A 22,775-nucleotide genomic window follows, 5' to 3' on the forward strand; every position below is an offset into this window, starting at 1 on the left:
CCCAGTCATAGCTTTCATCTAACCATGTCTCGGTTATTCCCACTATGTCAAAGTTACCTGTAGATATTTCTGCTTCTAGTTCTTCCATCTTGTTTGTCAGGCTTCTGGCGTTTGCGAGCATGCAGTTTAGAGGATTTTGTTTTGTTCCAATCTCCTCGCTGTGGATTGTTTTAGAAATGTTCTTACCTCCCATCTGAGTATGTTTTCCTGGGTCTTCTTTGTTCAAGTCTAATGTTTTTCTTCCCGTCCCCTCTTCTTCTAGTTTAACGCCCTCCTGATGAGTGTAGCGAGTCTTCTGGCGAATGTGTGTTTCCCAGGTTTGTTGAGGTGTAGTCCATCTCTGGCGAGGAGTCCATCGTACCAGTAATTCACACCGTGGTCCAGGAATCCGAATCCTTGTTGTCTGCACCTTCGTCTTAGCCAGTTGTTTGCATCAAGGATCCTGTTCCATCTCCTGGTGCCATGCCCGTCTACTGGAAGGATAGAAGAAAAAACTACCTGTGCATCCAGTTCCTTTACTTTCTTCCCCAACTCTTCAAAGTCTTTGCAGATTGTCGGTAGGTCTTTCCTTGCCGTGTCATTGGTGCCAACATGTATCAGAAGAAATGGGTGGACGTCCTTGAAGCTGAAGAGCTTTGGTATCCTATCGGTCACATCCTTGATCATAGCACCTGGAAGGCAGCATACTTCTCTTGCAGTTATGTCCGGTCTGCAGATGGCTGCTTCTGTGCCTCTCAGTAGTGAGTCTCCCACCACCACCACTCTTCGTTGCTTCTTGGCTGTACTTTTTGCTGTCACTTGTTGCTGTGTGCCCTTTTCTTTTTTGCTTGCTGGTATTGCTTCATCCTTAGGTGTGCCATCTTCATCCTCTACAAAGATTTGATATCGGTTCTTCAGTTGTGTGGTTGGTGATTTCTCCATGGTCTTCTTGCTTCTTTTGGTCACATGCTTCCACTCATCTGCTTTTGGAGGTTCTCTGACACTTTTTTCACCTTCTGTGACCAGTAGAGATGCTTCTGTTCTGTCTAGAAAGTCTTCATTCTCTTTGATGAGTTTCAAAGTTGCTATTCTTTCTTCCAGACCCCGCACCTTTTCTTCTAAAAGGGCCACTAGTCTACACTTCTGACAGGTGAAATTTGATTCTTCTTCTGGTCGGTCTGTGAACATGTAGCACATGCTGCAGCTCACCATGTAGGTTGTCACATCTGCCATGTTGCTCCTAGATCCTGCTGACTTGCTGTGTGTTTTCCTTCTTGTGTAATCTACTCAGCCAAGCTCTCTTGCAATAATATCCTACAGGCAAAAATTACGGCGCGCGGTTTGGCGATGCTTTCCAAGCAGCTGGTCCCGGCTGTACCCAACGATCTTCTAGCTTAGGGAGACTTCGCTTTTCCCAGAAGGCACCTGGAATATGCAAATTAGCCTCCTCAAGCTTGAATTCCTGGTTTGGCGATGCTTTCCAAGCAGCTGGTCCCGGCTGTACCCAACGATCTTCTAGCTTAGGGAGACTTCGCTTTTCCCAGAAGGCACCTGGAATATGCAAATTAGCCTCCTCAAGCTTTAATTCCTGGTTTGGCGATGCTTTCCAAGCAGCTGGTCCCGGCTGTACCCAACGATCTTCTAGCTTAGGGAGACTTCGCTTTTCCCAGAAGGCACCTGGAATATGCAAATTAGCCTCCTCAAGCTTGAATTCCTGGTTTGGCGATGCTTTCCAAGCAGCTGGTCCCGGCTGTAAACAACGATCTTCTAGCTTAGGGAGACTTCGCTTTTCCCAGAAGGCACCTGGAATATGCAAATTAGCCTCCTCAAGCTTGAATTCCTGGTTTGGCGATGCTTTCCAAGCAGCTGGTCCCGGCTGTACCCAACGATCTTCTAGCTTAGGGAGACTTCGCTTTTCCCAGAAGGCACCTGGAATATGCAAATTAGCCTCCTCAAGCTTGAATTCCTGGTTTGGCGATGCTTTCCAAGCAGCTGGTCCCGGCTGTACCCAACGATCTTCTAGCTTAGGGAGACTTCGCTTTTCCCAGAAGGCACCTGGAATATGCAAATTAGCCTCCTCAAGCTTTAATTCCTGGTTTGGCGATGCTTTCCAAGCAGCTGGTCCCGGCTGTACCCAACGATCTTCTAGCTTAGGGAGACTTCGCTTTTCCCAGAAGGCACCTGGAATATGCAAATTAGCCTCCTCAAGCTTGAATTCCTGGTTTGGCGATGCTTTCCAAGCAGCTGGTCCCGGCTGTAAACAACGATCTTCTAGCTTAGGGAGACTTCGCTTTTCCCAGAAGGCACCTGGAATATGCAAATTAGCCTCCTCAAGCTTGAATTCCTGGTTTGGCGATGCTTTCCAAGCAGCTGGTCCCGGCTGTACCCAACGATCTTCTAGCTTAGGGAGACTTCGCTTTTCCCAGAAGGCACCTGGAATATGCAAATTAGCCTCCTCAAGCTTGAATTCCTGGTTTGGCGATGCTTTCCAAGCAGCTGGTCCCGGCTGTACCCAACGATCTTCTAGCTTAGGGAGACTTCGCTTTTCCCAGAAGGCACCTGGAATATGCAAATTAGCCTCCTCAAGCTTTAATTCCTGGTTTGGCGATGCTTTCCAAGCAGCTGGTCCCGGCTGTACCCAACGATCTTCTAGCCTAGGGAGACTTCGCTTTTCCCAGAAGGCACCTGGAATATGCAGCGGCTTACACAGTGACACAGAGGAAGGTGCACAGGACATAGAAGAGGAGGTCATAGATGACCCAGTTGTTGACCCCAATTGGCAGCCATTGGGGGAACAGGGTGCAGGTGGCAGTAGCTCTGAAGCAGAGGAGGAGGAGCCGCAGCAGGCATCAACATCGCAACAGGTTCCATCTGGCAGGCCCGTATCTGGCCAAAAACGTGTGGCAAAACCAAAACCAGTTGTAGGACAGCGTGGCCATCCGGTTAAAGTAGCTCAGTGTGCAATGCCTGAAAAGGTATCCGATAGTAGGAAGAGTGAAGCCTGGCATTTTTTTAAACAAGATCCAAATAATCAGTGCAAAGTCATCTGTATAAAATGCTCACGGAACTATAGCAGAGGTCAGAATGTTAAAAATCTAAATACAAGTTGCATGCGTAGACACTTAACCACCATGCACTTGCAAGCCTAGACTAACTACCTAACGTCCCTTAACATTGTAGCACCCTCTCACAATGAAGCTAGTCAGCAACGCTTCATCCCTTCCCTCACAGTAAGCCCACCGTTTACCACACCACCTGCAGTAAATGTGGAGGTTTGGTCACAAGGCCAAGTAGTCAGGGAATCACCAGGTTCATGGTAGGAAAGACTGTATGTAGGGCAACAGCAAGAATACCATCACCAACCCTCTCTCAGTCTGCCATGTCCACTGGAACCCCCGCTAGTTCCACCATATGCAGCTCTCCAGTCCAGCTCACCCTACATGAGACTCTCGTTAGAAAAAGGAAGTACTCATCCTCGCATCCGCGTACACAGGGTTTGAACACCCACATTGCTAGACTAATCTCATTAGAGATGATGCCCTACCGGTTAGTTGAAAGCGAAGCTTTCAAAGCCCTGATGGACTACGCTGTACCATGCTACAAGCTACCCAGTCGACACTTCTTTTCGAGAAAAGCTATCCCAGCCCTCCACCAGCATGTAAAAGACCGCATTGTCTATGCACTCAGGCAATCTGTGAGTAGAAAGATGCCCCTCACAACAGATGCATGGACCAGTAGGCATGGCCAGGGGCGTTACGTCTCCATCACGGCACACTGGGTTAATGTGGTGGATTCAGGGTCCAAAGGGGACAGCAATATTTGGACAGTTCTGCCTAGCCCACGGTCTAGGAAACAGTTGGCTGTAGGCGTTCACCCCCTCCTCCTCCTCCTCGTCCTCCAGCAGAAGCGAGAGCTCGTCCACAGACTGCAGTCACACGACCTCTCCATCCGCAGCTGCCACTGTTGCACATGAGGTGTACCATTATGGAACAGCTAGTGGCAAGCGTCAGCAGGATGTATTGGCAATGAAGTGTTTGGGCGACAACAGAAACACCGCGGAAGTTCTGTCCGAGTTCTTGCAGCAAGAAACTCAGTCATGGCTGGGCACTGTACATCTTGAGGCAGGCAAGGTAGTGAGTGATAACGGAAGGAATTTTATGGCTGCCATAGCCCTTTCACAACTGAAACACATTCCTTGCCTTGCTCACACCTTAAACCTGGTGGTGCAGTGCTTCCTGAAAAGTTATCCGGGGTTACCCGACCTGCTCCTCAAAGTGCGCAGACTTTGCTCGCACATCCGCCGTTCACCCGTACACTCCAGCAGTATGCAGAACCATCAGCGGTCTTTGAACCTTCCCCAGCATCGCCTAATCATCGATGTTGCAACAAGGTGGAACTCCACACTGCACATGCTTCAGAGACTGTGCAAACAGAGGCGTACTGTTATGTATTTGTGGGAGGATACACATAGATGGGTAGGCAGTTGGATGGCAGACATGGAGTTGTCAGGTGTGCAGTGGACGAAGCTACAAGACCTGTGTCAAATCCTTCAGTGTTTTGAGGAATGCACATGGCTGGTTAGTGCAGACAATGCCATAATAAGCATGAGCATTCCCCTAATGCATCTGCTGATGCAAAGTTTGATGCACATAAAGGAGCAGGCGTCTGCAGCCGAGGACGAGGGAAGCCTTGATGACAGTCAGCCATTGTCTGGTCAGGGAAGTCTACAGGACGAGGTGGCGGACGAAGAGGAGGAGGATGAGGAGGAAAATGGGGATGAGTATTTTTTGGATGAGGAAGCTTCTCAGGGGGCAATAGAAACTGGTGGCGTTGCAAGGCCGGGTTCAGGGTTTTTGAGGGAGACAAGTGACATTGATTTGCCCGAAAGTGCTCCTCAACCCAGCACGAGCACTGATTTGACAACTGGAACATTGGCCCACATGGCGGATTATGCCTTGCGTATCCTCAAAAGGGACCCACGCATTATAAAAATGATGACCGATGACGATTACTGGTTGGCCTGCCTCCTTGATCCTCGCTACAAAGGCAAATTGCAAAATATCATGCCACATGAGAACCTTGAACAAATATTGGCAACCAAACAAGCAACACTTGTAGACCGTTTGATTCAGGCATTCCCAGCACACAGCGCCGGTGATGGTTCTCACACAAGCTACAGGGGGCAACAGGGCAGAGGTGCACAAATCAGAAGTGTCGTTGGACAGAGGGGTTTTCTGACCAGGTTGTGGAGTGATTTCGCAATGACCGCAGACAGGACAGGTACTGCAGCATCAATTCAAAGTGACAGGAGACAACATTTGTCCAGTATGGTTACTAAATATTTTTCCTTCACTATCGATGTTCTCCCTCACCCGTCATTCCCATTTGATTACTGGGCATCAAAATTAGACACCTGGCCTGAATTGTCCGAATATGCATTACAGGAGCTCGCTTGCCCAGCAGCTAGTGTGCTATCAGAAAGAGTATTCAGTGCTGCTGGTTCAATACTGACCGAAAAAAGGACTCGTCTGGCTACCCAAAATGTTGATGATCTAACCTTCAATAAAATGAACCACTCATGGATTTCTAATTATTTTGCCCCACCTTTCCCGGCTGACACCTAGCTTTCCTATAAAAAGATCTTGCTTTTGGACTGGTCTTACTGACTGTTCCAATCTCTTAATTTGCAGCTGCTGTATGTCCAGCATACGAAATGTTTACACCTCCCTAAATGGGCTGACTCCCCCCACGGGGCCGTGGTCTTGCCACTTGGCGCAAGCACCCGTGAGAGTGCCGTTTATCTGAAGAGGTGGGTGTGCCCACTTTAGGTCGACGGCAGTGGCACTGGGTCCCTCATAGTACAATGAAGTGTCTCTGGCGGTGGTGGTGTGCACCAAACAACAGACACACTGTTGTAACCTGAGGGGCCCTGGGCCAGTACTGCCGTGGCCGAGAGAGTGTCCCCCCAAGCTCAAACTGTGCTCTACCACTTGCAAAATTATCTCTCACTGCTCCACTGCTGTTTAGTCTATGCGGTGAAATCCTTCAATGCCTGGCACTGACAATACCAATTTGTTGACATGTATGATGCTAGTTAAAATATTCAGTGGCCCTGTCCTACATTTACACCAGTAAATACTTTGCTCCAAATAACAATGTCTGAAAGTCAGCAGAGGAGCCCACCCCTGTACCTGAGTATGCCACCCTTTTTTTTGTTTTGTTTTTTTGCGAGACATTAACATCTAGGTATTATTTTGGAGTACTAACTGTGTCAGACACTCCTTCCAATTGTCCTCCGCTGACCACACCAATGCTGCCTGTGTACCCCTGCAAGATAATTGAAACTGCATTGAGCCTATTTTTTTAATTTTAGGCCTACTAAGTCTGTCTGCAGTCCCTCCTTCCAATAGTCCTCCGCTGACCACACCAATGCTGCCTGTGTACCCCTGGAACCTATTTAAAAGTGAATAGAGCCTACTTTTTTTTATTTTAGGCCTAGTAAGTCTGTCTGCGGTCCCTCCTTCCAATAGTCCTCCGCTGACCACACCAATGCTGCCTGTGTACCCCTGCAAGATAATTGAAACTGCATCGAGCCTATTTTTTTAATTTTAGGCCTACTAAGTCTGTCTGCAGTCCCTCCTTCCAATAGTCCTCCGCTGACCACACCAATGCTGCCTGTGTACCCCTGGAACCTATTTAAAAGTGAATAGAGCCTACTTTTTTTATTTTAGGCCTAGTAAGTCTGTCTGCGGTCCCTCCTTCCAATAGTCCTCCGCTGACCACACCAATGCTGCCTGTGTACCCCTGCAAGATAATTGAAACTGCATCGAGCCTATTTTTTTAATTTTAGGCCTACTAAGTCTGTCTGCAGTCCCTCCTTCCAATAGTCCTCCGCTGACCACACCAATGCTGCCTGTGTACCCCTGGAACCTATTTAAAAGGGAATAGAGCCTACTTTTTTTTATTTTAGGCCTAGTAAGTCTGTCTGCGGTCCCTCCTTCCAATAGTCCTCCGCTGACCACACCAATGCTGCCTGTGTACCCCTGCAAGATAATTGAAACTGCATCGAGCCTATTTTTTTAATTTTAGGCCTACTAAGTCTGTCTGCAGTCCCTCCTTCCAATAGTCCTCCGCTGACCACACCAATGCTGCCTGTGTACCCCTGGAACCTATTTAAAAGTGAATAGAGCCTACTTTTTTTATTTTAGGCCTAGTAAGTTTGTCTGTGGTCCCTCCTTCCAATAGTCCTCCGCTGACTACACCAATGCTGCCTGTGTACCCCTGGAACCTACTTAAAAGTGCATAGAGCCTACTTTTTTTTATTTTAGGCCTAGTAAGTCTGTCTGCGGTCCCTCCTTCCAATTGTCCTACGCTGACCACACCAATGCTGACCATGTACCCATGTAACCTTTTATAAACCTGCATCGAGCCAACTTTGTGGTGTAAGGCCTACTAGCAGTGTCTGTCTGTGCCACTCAATACAGCTGTCCTCTTAAAAAAAATGAGCTGCAATTGTCAGGTTTTCAGCCAATCGGTTGGGGCCTACTAACAGTGTCTGCCACTCCAAGGTGTTCTCCAGGTTGCCTTTCCTGACCTTCTATCTTCAGGCTCTTGTTAAATAGTTGTTAAATGTAACTAAAGCAGTGGGGCCCCAAGTTTGGTTGGGGCCTACTAACAGTGTCTGCCGCTCCAAGGTGTTCTTCTGGTTGCCTTTCCTGAGCTTCGATCTTCAGGCTCTCGTTAAATAGTTGTTAAATGGAACAAATGCATTGCTGCTACTAGTTTGGTTGGGGCCTACTAACAGTGTCTGCCGCTCCAAGGTGTTCTCCTGGTTGCCTTTCCTGAGCTTCTATCTTCAGGCTCTCGTTAAATTGTTTTTAATATAACACTGCATTTGACCTACTAGTTTTGTTGGCCCTACTAACGGTGTCTGCCGCTCCTTGCTGTTCTCCACTGAACAAAGCAGTGCAGCCTATTTACTACTGTTACCAACTTTGAACTGCATTTAGCCTACTTACTGATTTGGGCCTACTCACTGTGTCAGCCTGTCATTACAGTTGTCCTCCACTGAACAAAGCAATGCCGCCTGGTTAGTCCTGTTACCAATTTTGAACTGCATTTAGCCCACTTTATTATTTGGGCCTATATCTGTGTTTCCTCCTCATCCTGCCCATTGCCCAGCCAGTGGTAGATGAGTCTGCTAGTACACTGACCCAGACGGCTACATTCCCCTTGCACGCTACACAGCCAGAATGAGACCCTGCTTAAAGTCAGGTTCCCCTTCCCGCATACTATACCACCTTACACGGGGACAAAGAGTAAAGTGCAGATGAAAGTGCAGGTTCCTTCATCAGGTGTGGGGGGGGATACTCGTTGGCGACATCACTGGCACAGGGCCCATCATAGTACGCAAAAGTGTTGCTGCCGGTCGGAGGCGCCCCCTCCGTGCAAACACACCGCCGTACTTTGAGGGGCCCTGTGCCAGTGCCAATGCAAACGAGTGCCCCCCCCCCTGCTTGCTCAGGATCACAGCACTTGCAATGTTGAAATACTTACCTCTCCCTGCTTCACTGCCATGACGGGTCCACGTTTCCTGGGCCCACTAAATACTTGAACCAGCTCTACCCCCCACAACTTTAGCCAAATGATCCCCAATTTCCAATGCTTAACTATTATTATAAGGTAAATTGAGATTGACAAGCTTCAGTAACAAGAATGGATGTTTTTGCCATTAAAATGGGCACTGTAGGTGTTTTCCTGGCCTCCACTCACTGCCGACTATGCTTCCCCATTGACTTGCATTGGGTTTCGTGTTTCGGTCGATCCCCGACTTTGTCATAATCGGCCGATTTCACTCGACTCGACTATCTGTGTCGTGGAGTGAGGATATGGATGCCAGTGGTAGGATGGAGTCAGAGAGTGTGTGGGTGCCTAGGTGTTGTGCATTCTGTTGTCGAACTCCATCCTGTGGTCGTGAATGGTACTTCGGCGAGTTCTGTCCATGGACTCCCTCTGGTGGCTGTGAGTGGAGCTGCTGCTTCTGAGGTTCCTTACACAGGTGACATGGTTTATCCTTTGGTTGGCTGCTCTATTTAACTCCACTCAGATCGTTACTCCATGCCAGCTGTCAATGTTCCTGCATTGGTTCAGTTCGCTCTTGGATCTTTCTGGTGACCTGTCTACTCCAGCAGAAGCTAAGTTCCTGCTAGTTATTATTTGTTCATTGTTTCCTTGTCCAGCTGGATATCATGATTTTGCCTTGCTAGCTGGAAGCTCTGGGATGCAGAGTGGCATCTCCGCACCGTTAGTCGGTGCGGAGGTCTTTTTGCACACTCTGCGTGGTCTTTTGTAGTTTTTTGTGCTGAACGCAAAGATACCTTTCCTATCCTCTTTCTGTTTAGTAAGTCTGGCCTCCCTTTGCTGAAACCTGTTTCATTTCTGCGTTTGTGACTTTCATCTTTACTCACAGTCAATATATGTGGGGGGCTGCCTTTTCCTTTGGGGAATTTCTCTGAGGCAAGGTAGGCTTTATTTTCTATCTCTAGGGCTAGCTAGCTCTTAGGCTGTGAAGAGGCGTCTAGGGAGTGTCAGGAACGCTCCACGGCTATTTCTAGTTGTTGTGATAGGATTAGGGGTTGCGATCAGCAGAGCTCCCACATCCCAGAGCTTGTCCTGTGTGAGTTTAACTATCAGGTCGTGCCGGGTGCTCCTAACCACCAGGTCCATAACAGTACAGCTGGCCCAAAGTATTAATACATCTCAATAGAGGGATAAGAGAAGTTCTGAGACCATTTTTTTTTCTTTGCACTGTGTTTTGTCTTTCTTTTCCCCTAAACCTTTGGGTGGTTCAGGACACAGGTGTAGATATGGACATTCAAGGTCTGTCCTCTTGTGTGGATCATCTCACTGCAAGGGTACAAAACATTCAAGATTTTGTGGTTCAGAATCCGATGTTAGAGCTTAGAATTCCTATTCCTGATTTATTTTCTGGGGATAGATCTAAGTTCCTGAATTTCAAAAATAATTGTAAACTGTTTCTAGCTTTGAAACCCCGCTCCTCTGGTGACCCCGTTCAACAAGTAAAAATCATTATTTCTTTGTTGCGTGGTGACCCTCAAGACTGGGCATTTTCCCTTGCGCCAGGAGATCCAGAATTGCGTGATGTAGATGCGTTTTTTCTGGCGCTTGGAAAGCTTTATGATGAACCAAATTCAGTGGATCAGGCAGAGAAAATCTTGCTGGCTTTGTGTCAGGGTCAGGATGAAGCGGAGGTGTACTGTCAGAAGTTTAGAAAGTGGTCTGTGCTTACTCAGTGGAATGAGTGTGCCCTGGCGGCAATTTTCAGAAAGGGTCTTTCTGAAGCCCTTAAGGATGTCATGGTGGGTTTTCCCACCCCTGCTGGTCTGAATGAGTCTATGTCCTTGGCCATTCAGATCGATCGGCGCTTGCGTGAGCGCAAAGCTGTGCACCATTTGGCGGTATTCTCTGAGCATAGCCCTGAGCCTATGCAGTGTGATAGGACTTTGACCAGAGCTGAACGGCAAGAACACAGACGTCGGAATGGGCTGTGTTTTTACTGTGGTGAATCCACTCATGCTATCTCCGATTGTCCTAAGCGCACTAAGCGGTTCGCTAGGTCTGCCACCATTGGTACGGTACAGTCTAAATTTCTTTTGTCCGTTACTCTGATTTGCTCTCTGTCGTCCTATTCTGTTATGGCATTTGTGGATTCAGGCGCTGCCCTGAAATTGATGGACTTGGAGTTTGCCAGGCGCTGTGGTTTTTTCTTGGAGCCCTTGCAGTATCCTATTCCATTGAGAGGAATTGATGCTACGCCTTTGGCCAAGAATAAGCCTCAGTACTGGACTCAATTGACCATGTGCATGGCTCCTGCACATCAGGAGGATATTCGCTTTTTGGTGTTGCATAATCTGCATAATGTGGTCGTTTTGGGGTTGCCATGGCTACAGGTCCATAATCCAGTGTTGGATTGGAAATCTATGTCTGTGTCCGGCTGGGGTTGTCAGGGGGTACATGGTGATGTTCCATTGTTGTCAATTTCGCCTTCCACTCCTTCTGAAGTCCCTGAGTTTTTATCAGATTACCGAGATGTATTTGAAGAGCCCAAATCCGGTGCCCTACCTCCTCATAGGGAATGTGATTGTGCTATTAATTTGATTCCTGGTAGTAAGTTTCCTAAGGGCCGACTGTTTAATTTATCTGTGCCAGAGCACGCTGCTATGCGGAGTTATATAAAGGAATCCTTGGAGAAGGGTCATATTCGCCCGTCGTCGTCACCATTGGGAGCAGGGTTCTTTTTTGTGGCCAAGAAGGATGGCTCTTTGAGACCTTGTATTGATTACCGCCTTCTTAATAAGATCACAGTCAAATTTCAGTATCCTTTGCCGCTGCTGTCTGATTTGTTTGCTCGGATTAAGGGGGCTAGTTGGTTCACCAAGATAGATCTTCGAGGGGCGTATAATCTTGTGCGAATTAAACAGGGCGATGAATGGAAAACAGCATTTAATACGCCCGAGGGCCATTTTGAGTACCTGGTTATGCCATTCGGGCTTTCTAATGCTCCATCTGTGTTTCAATCCTTTATGCATGACATCTTCCGAGAGTACCTGGATAGATTCATGATTGTATATTTGGATGACATTTTGGTCTTTTCGGATGATTGGGAGTCTCATGTGAAGCAGGTCAGAATGGTGTTCCTGGTCCTTCGTGCGAATTCCTTGTTTGTGAAGGGGTCAAAGTGTCTCTTTGGAGTTCAGAAGGTTTCATTTTTGGGTTTCATTTTTTCCCCTTCTACTATCGAGATGGACCCTGTTAAAGTTCAGGCCATTTATGATTGGACTCAGCTGACATCTGTGAAGAGCCTGCAGAAGTTCCTGGGCTTTGCTAATTTTTACCGTCGCTTCATCGCTAATTTTTCTAGTATTGCTAAACCGTTGACTGATTTGACCAAGAAAGGTGCTGATGTGGTCAATTGGTCCTCTGCGGCTGTAGAGGCTTTTCAGGAGTTGAAGCGTCATTTTTCTTCTGCCCCTGTGTTGTGCCAGCCAGATGTTTCGCTCCCGTTTCAGGTCGAGGTTGATGCTTCTGAGATTGGAGCAGAGGCTGTTTTGTCGCAAAGAAGTTCTGATGGCTCGGTGATGAAACCATGTGCCTTCTTTTCTAAAAAATTCTCGCCTGCTGAGCGCAATTATGATGTTGGCAATCGAGAGTTGTTGGCCATGAAGTGGGCATTAGAGGAGTGGCCACATTGGCTTGAAGGAGCTAAACATCGCGTGGTGGTCTTGACGGATCACAAGAATTTGACTTATCTTGAGTCTGCCAAACGGTTGAATCCTAGACAGGCTCGGTGGTCGCTCTTTTTCTCCCGTTTTGATTTTGTGGTTTCATACCTTCTGGGATCTAAAAATGTGAAGGCTGATGCCCTGTCAAGGAGTTTTGTGCCTGACTCTCCGGGTGTTCCGGAGCCGGCGGGTATTCTTAAAGAGGGGGTAATTTTGTATGCCATCTCCCCTGATTTGCGGCATGTGCTGCAGAAGTTTCAGGCTGATAGACCTGACCGTTGTCCTACGGAGAAACTGTTTGTCCCTGATAGATGGACTAGTAGAGTTATCTCTGAGGTTCATTGTTCGGTGTTGGCTGGTCATCCTGGAATCTTTGGTACCAGAGATTTGGTGGCTAGATCCTTTGGGTGGCCTTCTTTGTCACGGGATGTGCATTCTTTTGTGCAGTCCTGTGGGACTTGTGCTCGGGCTAAGCCCTGCTGTTCTCGTGCCAGTGGGTTGCTTTTGCCCTTGCCGATCCCGAAGAGGGCCTGGACGCATATTTCCATGGATTTTATTTCTGATCTCCCTGTTTCTCAAAGGATGTCAGTCATTTGGGTGGTTTGTGATCGCTTCTCTAAGATGGTCCATTTGGTACCCTTGTCTAAATTGCCTTCCTCCTCTGATTTGGTGCCATTGTTTTTCCAGCATGTGGTTCGTTTGCATGGCATTCCGGAGAACATCGTCTCGGACAGAGGTTCCCAGTTTGTTTCGAGGTTTTGGCGGTCCTTTTGTGCTAAGATGGGCATTGATTTGTCTTTTTCTTCGGCTTTCCATCCTCAGACTAATGGCCAAACCGAACGAACTAATCAGACTTTGGAAACACATCTGAGATGCTTTGTTTCTGCTGATCAGGATGATTGGGTGTCCTTCTTGCCTTTGGCTGATTTCGCCCTTAATAATCGGGCCAGCTCGGCTACTTTGGTTTCTCCTTTTTTCTGTAATTCTGGTTTCCATCCTCGTTTCTCTTCAGGGCAGGTTGAGCCTTCGGACTGCCCTGGTGTGGATACTGTGGTGGACAGGTTGCAGCAGATTTGGACTCATGTGGTGGACAATTTGACATTGTCCCAGGAGAACGCTCAACGTTTTGCTAACCGCCGGCGCTGTGTTGGTCCCCGACTTCGTGTTGGGGATTTGGTTTGGTTGTCATCTCGTCATGTTCCTTTGAAGGTTTCCTCTCCTAAGTTTAAGCCTCGTTTCATTGGGCCATATAAGATTTCTGAAGCTCTTAATCCGGTGTCATTTCGTTTGGACCTTCCAGCTTCTTTTGCCATCCATAATGTGTTCCATAGGTCATTGTTGCGGAGATACGTGGCGCCTATGGTTCCCTCCGTTGATCCTCCTGCCCCGGTGTTGGTTGAGGGGGAGTTGGAGTATGTGGTGGAGAAGATTTTTGATTCTCGTGTTTCGAGACGGAAACTCCAGTACCTGGTCAAGTGGAAGGGTTATGGTCAGGAAGATAATTCCTGGGTTTTTGCCTCTGATGTTCATGCTGCCGATCTAGTTCGTGCCTTTCATTTGGCTCATCCTGATCGGCCTGGGGGCTCTGGTGAGGGTTCGGTGACCCCTCCTCAAGGGGGGGGGGTACTGTTGTGAATTCTATTGTCGAACTCCATCCTGTGGTTGTGAATGGTACTTAGGCGAGTACTGTCCATGGACTCCCACTGGTGGCTGTGAGTAGAGCTGCTGCTTCTGAGGTTCCTTACACAGGTGACGTGGTTTATCCTTTGGTTGGCTGCTCTACTGAACTCCATTCAGATCGTTACTCCATGCCAGCTGTCAATGTTCCTGCATTGGTTCAGTTCGCTCTTGGATCTTTCTGGTGACCTGTCTACTCCAGCAGAAGCTAAGTTCCTGCTAGTTATTATTTGTTCATTGTTTCCTTGTCCAGCTGGATATCATGATTTTGCCTTGCTAGCTGGAAGCTCTGGGATGCAGAGTGACATCTCCGCACCGTTAGACGGTGCGGAGGTCTTTTTGCACACTCTTCGTGGTCTTTTGTAGTTTTTTGTGCTGACCGCAAAGATATCTTTCCTATCCTCTGTCTGTTTAGTAAGTCTGGCCTCCCTTTGCTGAAACCTGTTTCATTTCTGCGTTTGTGACTTTCATCTTTACTCACAGTTAATATATGTGAGGGGCTGCCTTTTCCTTTGGGGAATTTCTCTGAGGCAAGGTAGGCTTTATTTTCTATCTCTAGGGCTAGCTAGCTCTTAGGCTGTGAAGAGGCGTCTAGGGAGTGTCAGGAACGCTCCACGGCTATTTCTAGTTGTTGTGATAGGATTAGGGGTTGCAATCAGCAGAGCTCCCACATCCCAAAGCTTGTCCTGTGTGAGTTTAACTATCAGGTCGTGCCGGGTGCTCCTAACCACCAGATCCATAACACCTAGGTGTGCGAGGTTTCTGCAGGGGTGCGCATGTTGCTGGATATGGGTGACCGGTGAGGAGGACAGGGATGAGAAAGTGAGCAGATGGTGGTCGGATAGAGGGAGAGAGGAGGTGGTGAATTTAGATAGAGAGCAGAGACGGGTGAAGACCAGGTCTAGCCTATGTCTGTCTGTGTGGGTGGCTGCGGAGGACCACTGAGTAAGTCCAAAAGATGAAGTAAGGGACAGAAGTTTGGAGGATGTTGACTGAAATACCAAATATGTGTATTTTTAATTGTTTCATTTTTAATGGGGCAAATGGGGGGTGATTTGATCTTTTGTGTTTTTTTATTTTATTCATATTTTTAAAAACATTTTTTTTAAATTAGAGGATTTGAATCTACACTTGTCTGATTGTTAGTGCTGTACACACTAGTACATCACGATCCCCTACGAACGCCAGACATGGGCTGACTTTCACAGGAGTATCCCAATGACAGGAACAAGGGTCATCGGCAGATCCCCGGCTGTCATGTCCAGACAAACCATAGATGCCCTGTGTTCATGTCAGAGATTGACTGTGGGATTTAACAGGCTAACAACTGCAGGCAGAGCTACAATTCACCGGCGGCTGATAGATCAGCCATCATGTGCCGAGAAAGATGCTGTCTCAGCTTTCGAGCCTGCTTCAAAATTGGTGAGTCAGCATATGAAATACCTGTAGATATCTAAGCAAATTTTCATGATTAGTAAAATGGAGGTTCCACTTTCTGTTGTTTTAGATGCGTGACTGGGAATGGGTTTAAAAAATCTTTCACTCATCTCTCCTCAACCTTCAGTTTATTTGTCCTGCTAATATCCAGTCTTTCAATTTGATTTTTCTTTTCTTTTTCAATCTGCCATCTTCTTTTTTTTATCTCAGTTTTCTAAGCATCTTCCATTCACTTGGTGTTAGGGCTAGCGGAACGCACCAAATAATAAGAAAGATAGAGTAAGGTGCGTTTGCAGCCCGGAGTCCACCGTGCAGAGATGAAACCTGCTGCCAAGTAATGACGGACTATATGGCAGTACAATGTGGATACACACACGAGTTAACTTCACTCTGTGTGAAGGAAGCAAACCCTGTTGCACCACAGGGCCACGGTACCGCACCAAGAGCGCAAGCAAGGAGTCTCAGAACTCAATCCCAAGATACAGGATTTGAGTTCATATAGACCTCTTGCGCTCGACACCGCAACTGGGGTGTCAGAGTGACAGAAATAATATTAATAAAGATGCACGAGAGTGCGTGCGGTGCCGCACTGGCAGATGCCACTAACCACCCAGGCTTGGGTCAGGAAAGCACTGTGAAAGCGCACGGCGCTTCACTGGCGGTCACAGCAATAGACGCTGTTTTGTGTGCTACACGCTGATGGCTAAGTCGGGTGCTAGATAGCAATCATCCACCTTACACGAGCAGTCATACACAAGGGAAGGGATAATTAATGAACAACTTTCACACATCAACACACACATGTTTACACTAGCGCATGGCCGTGCGGTCATGCGAACCTTTTATAGCTGCAGCATGTACAGGACCTTCCCAGAAGGACCAATGGGAGGCTGTCACAGAAGTTGAGCACCTTCAGGACCTTCCTGGAGGACCAATGGGATCTGCTGCAGTATCTGAGCATGTGACCCTCGATTTCCAATGGGAGATCTTGCCCTGGGCATGCTCAGAAGGGGAAAAGCAGGACTTAGTCCCAAAAGCATCTGCTCGCTGCTGCCCAGCACTTGCTTCAATGGCAGAAGCTGGAAAAGCAGCAGTAACCCTATGCATAGAGTGAGACTGAGCAAGAAGCTGGGACCGATGTCTCTGCTGAGCAGACTCCACTGCGGTTGGAAAAGAATGGGAGACCGCATCGGAGATGGTTTGAGATTCCCCCTGTGCAGAGGCGGGAACTCGACACCTAACACTTGACAGCACATTGTCACATGGGGCACTGTTGTGAATTCCGCTCTTGGGCTCCCTCCGGTGGTTGTTAGTGGCTTTTTTGTGAGTTCTGCTCTTTGGCTCCCTCCTGTGGTTTTTTGTGGTATGGCTGCTTCTTGGATTTAGCTTCAGCAGCTGTTTTCACTGATCGTCTTTCTGGCTCGGCTATATTAGTCTGGCCTTATCCCTCATTCAATTCCAGTTGTCAATTGTTCCTGCCTGGAGTCATTGCTCTTAGGACTTTCCTGACACTCTGACCAGTTCAACAAAGCTAAGTCCTTGCTTGTCCTTTTGCGGTTCTCTTATTGTGGACTTGTTGTTCAGCACTTTCTTTGTTTTTGTTCATTTGTCCAGCTTTTCAGTATGGATCTATTCAGCTAAGCTGGAAGCTACGGGCAGCAGAGTTTGCCCTCCACACCTTTAGTCAGGTGTGGAGATTTTTGCATTTCTCTGCGGTGGACTTTTTCTAGTTTTTATTACTGACCGCACAGCGTTCTGTCCTGTACTATTTTCTATCTAGCTAGAAGTGGCCTCATGTGCTAATCTTGTTTCATACTACGTGTGTCATTTCCTTCTCCTCTCACAGTCATTATTTGTGGGGGGCTAATCTATCCTTTGGGGATTTTCTCTGAGGCAAGATAGTTTTCCTGCTTCTATCTTTAGGGGTAGTTAGCTCTTAGGCTGTGACGAGATGTCTAGGCCGAGTTAGGAGCATTCCACGGCTGCTTCTAGTGTTGTGTTGAGCTTAGGGACTGCGGTCAGTATAGTTGCCACCTGCTCAGAGCTAGACGCATGTCGCTCCTTAATCACCAGATCATAACAGTACAACTGGCCCAAAATGAGCTGAATGCCTCTCAAAAGAAGGAAGAGAAAAAGAGTTCTGAGCCATTTTTTTTTTCTTTAGTTTGTTTTGTCTTTTTCCTTCCTCTTGATCTCTGGGTGATTCGGGATTTGAATGCTGGCATGGATGTTCAGGGTTTGTTTTCTCGTGTGGATCAGCTTGCTGCAAGAGTACAGAGTATTCAAGATTATGTGGTTCAGACTCCGGCCTTAGAGCCTAGAATTCCTACTCCGGATTTGTTTTACGGGGATAGATCTAAGTTTTTGAACTTTAAAAATAATTGCAAATTGTTTTTTGCTCTGAAACCCCATTCCTCTGGTGACCCCATTCAGCAAGTAAAGATAGTTATTTCTCTTCTGCGTGGCGACCCTCAGGACTGGGCATTCTCACTTGAGCCAGGGAATCCGGCATTGCTTAATGTTGATGCATTTTTTCAATCGCTCGGATTATTGTATGATGAACCTAACTCGGTAGAGCATGCTGAGAAAACACTGTTGGCCCTGTGTCAGGGTCAGGAAGCGGCAGAATTATACTGCCAGAAATTTAGAAAATGGTCTGTGCTCACTAAATGGAGGGAGGAGGCTCTGGCAGCAATTTTCAGAAAGGGTGTTTCTGAGGCCCTTAAGGATGTTATGGTGGGGTTTCCCACGCCTGTTGGTTTGAGCGAATCTATGTCTCTGGCCATTCAGATTGATCGGCGCCTGCGCGAATGCAAAATGGTGCACCATATGGCAGTGTCCTCTGAGCAAAGTCCTGAGCCCATGCAATGTGATATGATTTTGACTAGAGCGGAACAGAGGGGATACAGACGTCAGAATGGGCTGTGTTTTTACTGTGGTGATTCTGCTCATACTATTTCTGATTGCCCTAAGCTTATTAAGAGGGTCGCTAGATCTGTTACCATTAGTACTGTGCAGCCTAAGTTTCTCCTGTCTGTGACCCTGATTTGCTCATTGTCATCTTTTTTTGTCATGGCATTTGTGGATTCAGGCGCTGCTCTGAACTTAATGGACTTAGAATTCGCTAGGCGCTGTGGTTTTTTTTTGCAGCCTTTGCAGAGTCCCATACCCTTGAGGGGTATTGATGCTACACCATTGGCCAAGAATAAACCTCAGTACTGGACGCAGATGACTATGTACACGGCTCCTGCACATCAGGAAGATTGCCGTTTTCTGGTGTTGCATAATTTACATGATGTTGTTGTACTGGGTTTTCCATGGTTACAGGTACACAATCCAGTGCTGGATTGGAAATCAATGTCTGTGACTAGTTGGGGTTGTCAAGGGGTACATAGTGACGTTCCTTTGATGTCAATTTCCTCTTCCCCCTCTTCTGATGTTCCTGAATTTTTGTTAGATTTCCAGGATGTATTCGATAAGCCCAAGTCCAGTTCCTTCCTCCACATAGGGACTGTGATTGTGCTATTGAATTGATTCCTGGCTGTAAGTTCCCTAAGGGCCGACTTTTCAACCTGTCTGTGCCAGAGCATGCCGCCATGCGGAGCTATGTTAAGGAGTCTTTAGAGAAGGGGCATATTCGGCCGTCTTCGTCACCGTTGGGAGCGGGATTCTTTTTTGTTGCCAAGAAGGATGGCTGCTTAAGACCCTGTATTGATTATCGCCTTCTTAATAAGATCACGGTCAAATTCCAATACCCTTTACCTTTTCTCTCTGATTTGTTTGCTAGGATTAAGGGGGCTAGTTGGTTTACCAAGATTGACCTTCGAGGGGCATATAATCTTGTTCGTATTAAACAGGGTGACAAATGGAAGACTGCATTTAATACGCCCGAAGGCCATTTTGAATACCTTGTGATGCCATTTGGGCTCTCTAATAATCCATCTGTGTTCCAGTCTTTCATGCATGATATTTTCCGCAATTATCTTGACAAATTCTTGATTGTGTATTTGGATGATATTTTGATTTTTTCCGATGATTGGGAGTCTCTTGTGAAGCAGGTCAGGATGGTATTCCAGATCCTTTGTGATAATGCTCTATTTGTGAAAGGGTCTAAGTGCCTATTTGGAGTTCAGAAGGTCTTTTTTGGGGGGTTTATTTTTTCTCCTTCGTCTATAGAAATGGATCCTGTTAAGGTCCAAGCCATTCATGACTGGATTCAACCCACATCTGTGAAGAGCCTTCAGAAATTTTTGGGCTTTGCTAATTTTTATCGCCGTTTCATTGCCAACTTCTCTAGTGTGGTTAAACCCCTGACCGATTTGACGAAGAAAGGCGCTGATGTGACTAATTGGTCCTCTGAGGCTGTTGAGGCCTTTCAGGAGCTTAAACGCCGATTTACTTCTGCCCCTGTGTTGCGTCAACCGGATGTTTCTCTTCCTTTTCAGGTTGAGGTTGATGCTTCTGAGATTGGGGCAGGGGCCATTTTGTCACAGATGAATTCTGATGGTTCCTTGATGAAGCCATGTGCCTTCTTTTCCCGAAAGTTTTCGCCTGCGGAACGCAATTATGATGTCGGCAATCAGGAGTTGTTGGCTATGAAGTGGGCATTTGAGGAGTGGCGACATTGGCTTGAGGGAGCCAAGCACCGCATTGTGGTCTTGACCGATCATAAGAATTTGATTTACCTTGAGTCGGCCAAGCGGCTGAACCCTAGACAGGCTCGGTGGTCCCTGTTTTTCTCCCGTTTTGATTTTGTGGTCTCGTATCTTCCAGGATCTAAGAATGTTAAGGCGGATGCCCTCTCTAGGAGTTTTTTGCCGGATTCTCCTGGAGTCCTTGAGCCAGTTGGCATTCTTAAGGAAGGGGTGATTCTTTCTGCCATCTCCTCTGATTTGCGGCGGGTGCTTCAGGAATTTCAGGCTGATAGGCCTGACCGCTGTCCTGTGGGGAAGCTGTTTGTTCCTGATAGATGGACGAGTAAGGTGATTTCTGAGGTCCATTGTTCAGTGTTGGCTGGTCATCCTGGGATTTTTGGTACCAGAGATTTGGTTGCTAGGTCCTTTTGGTGGCCTTCCTTGTCGCGCGATGTCCGTGCTTTTGTGCAGTCCTGTGGGACTTGCGCCTGAGCCAAGCCTTGCTGTTTCCGCGCTAGTGGGTTGCTTTTGCCTTTGCCCGTCCCGGAGAGGCCTTGGATGCATATTTCCATGGATTTTATTTCGGATCTTCCTGTGTCCCAGAGGATGTCTGTTATCTGGGTGGTTTGTGACCGGTTCTCTAAAATGGTCCATTTGGTACATTTGCCTAAATTGCCTTCCTCCTCTAATTTGGTTCCATTGTTTTTTCAGCATGTGGTTCGTTTGCATGGCATTCCGGAGAATATTGTGTCTGACAGAGGTTCCCAGTTTGTTTCCAGGTTTTGGCGGGCCTTTTGTGCTAGGATGGGTATTGATTTGTCTTTTTCTTCGGCGTTCCATCCTCAGACCAATGGCCAAACTGAGCGAAATAATCTGACCTTGGAAACCTATTTGAGATGCTTTGTGTCTGCTGATCAGGATGATTGGGTGACTTTCTTGCCGTTGGCCGAGTTTGCCCTTAATAATCGGGCCAGTTCGGCTACTTTGGTTTCGCCTTTCTTTTGTAATTTTGGTTTCCATCCTCGTTTTTCTTCAGGGCAGGTTGAGCCTTCTGATTGTCCTGGTGTTGATTCTGTGATGGACAGGTTACAGCAGATTTGGACTCATGTGGTAGACAATTTGACGTTGTCCCAGGAAAAGGCTCAGCGTTTTGCTAACCGCCGTCGGTGTGTTGGTCCTCGGCTTCGTGTGGGGGATTTGGTTTGGTTGTCCTCTCGTCATGTTCCTATGAAGGTTTCTTCCCCTAAGTTCAAGCCTCGGTTTATTGGTCCTTATAAGATTTCTGAGATTATCAATCCTGTGTCTTTTCGTTTGGCCCTTCCAGCCTCTTTTGCCATCCACAATGTTTTCCATAGATCTTTGTTGCGGAGATATGTGGTGCCCGTTGTTCCATCTGTTGATCCTCCTGCCCCGGTTTTGGTTGAGGGGGAGTTGGAATATGTGGTTGAGATTTTGGATTCTCGTTTTTCGAGGCGGAAGCTTCAGTATCTTGTCAAGTGGAAGTGTTATGGCCAGGAGGATAAGTCTTGGGTGGTTGCCTCCGATGTTCATGCCGCCGATTTGGTTCGTGCTTTTCCTTTGGCTCGTCCTGATCGGCCTGGGGGCTCTGGTGAGGGTTCGGTGACCCCTCCTTAAGGGGGGGGGGTACTGTTGTGAATTCCGCTCTTGGGCTCCCTCCGGTGGTTGTTAGTGGCTTTTTTGTGAGTTCTGCTCTTTGGCTCACTCCTGTGGTTTTTTTGTGGTATGGCTGCTTCTTGGATTTAGCTTCAGCAGCTGTTTTCACTGATCATCTTTCTGGCTTGGCTATATTAGTCTGGCCTTATCCCTCATTCAATGCCAGTTGTCAATTGTTCCTGCCTGGAGTCATTGCTCTTAGGACTTTCCTGACACTCTGACCAGTTCATCAAAGCTAAGTCCTTGCTTGTCCTTTTGCAGTTCTCTTGTTGTGGACTTGTTTTTCAGCACTTTCTTTGTTTTTGTTCATTTGTCCAGCTTTTCAGTATGGATCTATTCAGCTAAGCTGGAAGCTCTGGGCAGCAGAGTTTGCCCTCCACACCTTTAGTCAGGTGTGGAGATTTTTGCATTTCTCTGCGGTGGACTTTTTCTAGTTTTTATTACTGACCGCACAGCGTTCTGTCCTGTACTATTTTCTATCTAGCTAGAAGTGGCCTCATGTGCTAATCTTGTTTCATACTACGTATGTCATTTCCTTCTCCTCTCACAGTCATTATTTATGGGGGGCTAATCTATCCTTTGGGGATTTTCTCTGAAGCAAGATAGTTTTCCTGCTTCTATCTTTAGGGGTAGTTAGCTCTTAGGCTGTGACGAGATGCATAGGCCGAGTTAGGAGCATTCCACGGCTGCTTCTAGTGTTGTGTTGAGCTTAGGGACTGCGGTCAGTATAGTTGCCACCTGCTCAGAGCTAGACGCATGTCGCTCCTTAATCACCAGATCATAACAGGGCACGATCCAAGTCAATAATTTGCAGTCTACTTTTACATGACGATGTGGAGCCTAGTTAATGGATGACCCTAATGGAAAAAAGATAGGATAAAGATGATAGGAGAAAGAAGAATGAAGATTCAAAAGTTAATTGGAAGGCCAGAGGCTTTGGGGCAGGTACAGGAAGCCATTTAAACTAGCATTACATTTATTTGATGCAAATTGAATTTTCCCTCTGAAAATGGCCAAATCTATTTCAATCGAATACTGGGAGAATTGTGAACCTCTACTATTTTAAAATAGT

At 47.1% G+C, this 22,775-nt stretch overlaps 1 protein-coding gene across 1 annotated transcript in view; it reads right to left on the reverse strand.

Annotated features, from left to right (window-relative positions):
- Positions 1-22,775, reverse strand: part of GRIK3 (glutamate ionotropic receptor kainate type subunit 3) — a 900,786-nt gene that overhangs the window by 42,746 nt on the left and 835,265 nt on the right. The gene's annotated exons all lie outside the window — the stretch shown is intronic.

This window comes from Ranitomeya imitator, chromosome 3 (assembly GCF_032444005.1).
Source record: "Ranitomeya imitator isolate aRanImi1 chromosome 3, aRanImi1.pri, whole genome shotgun sequence".
Lineage (NCBI taxonomy): Eukaryota > Metazoa > Chordata > Amphibia > Anura > Dendrobatidae > Ranitomeya > Ranitomeya imitator.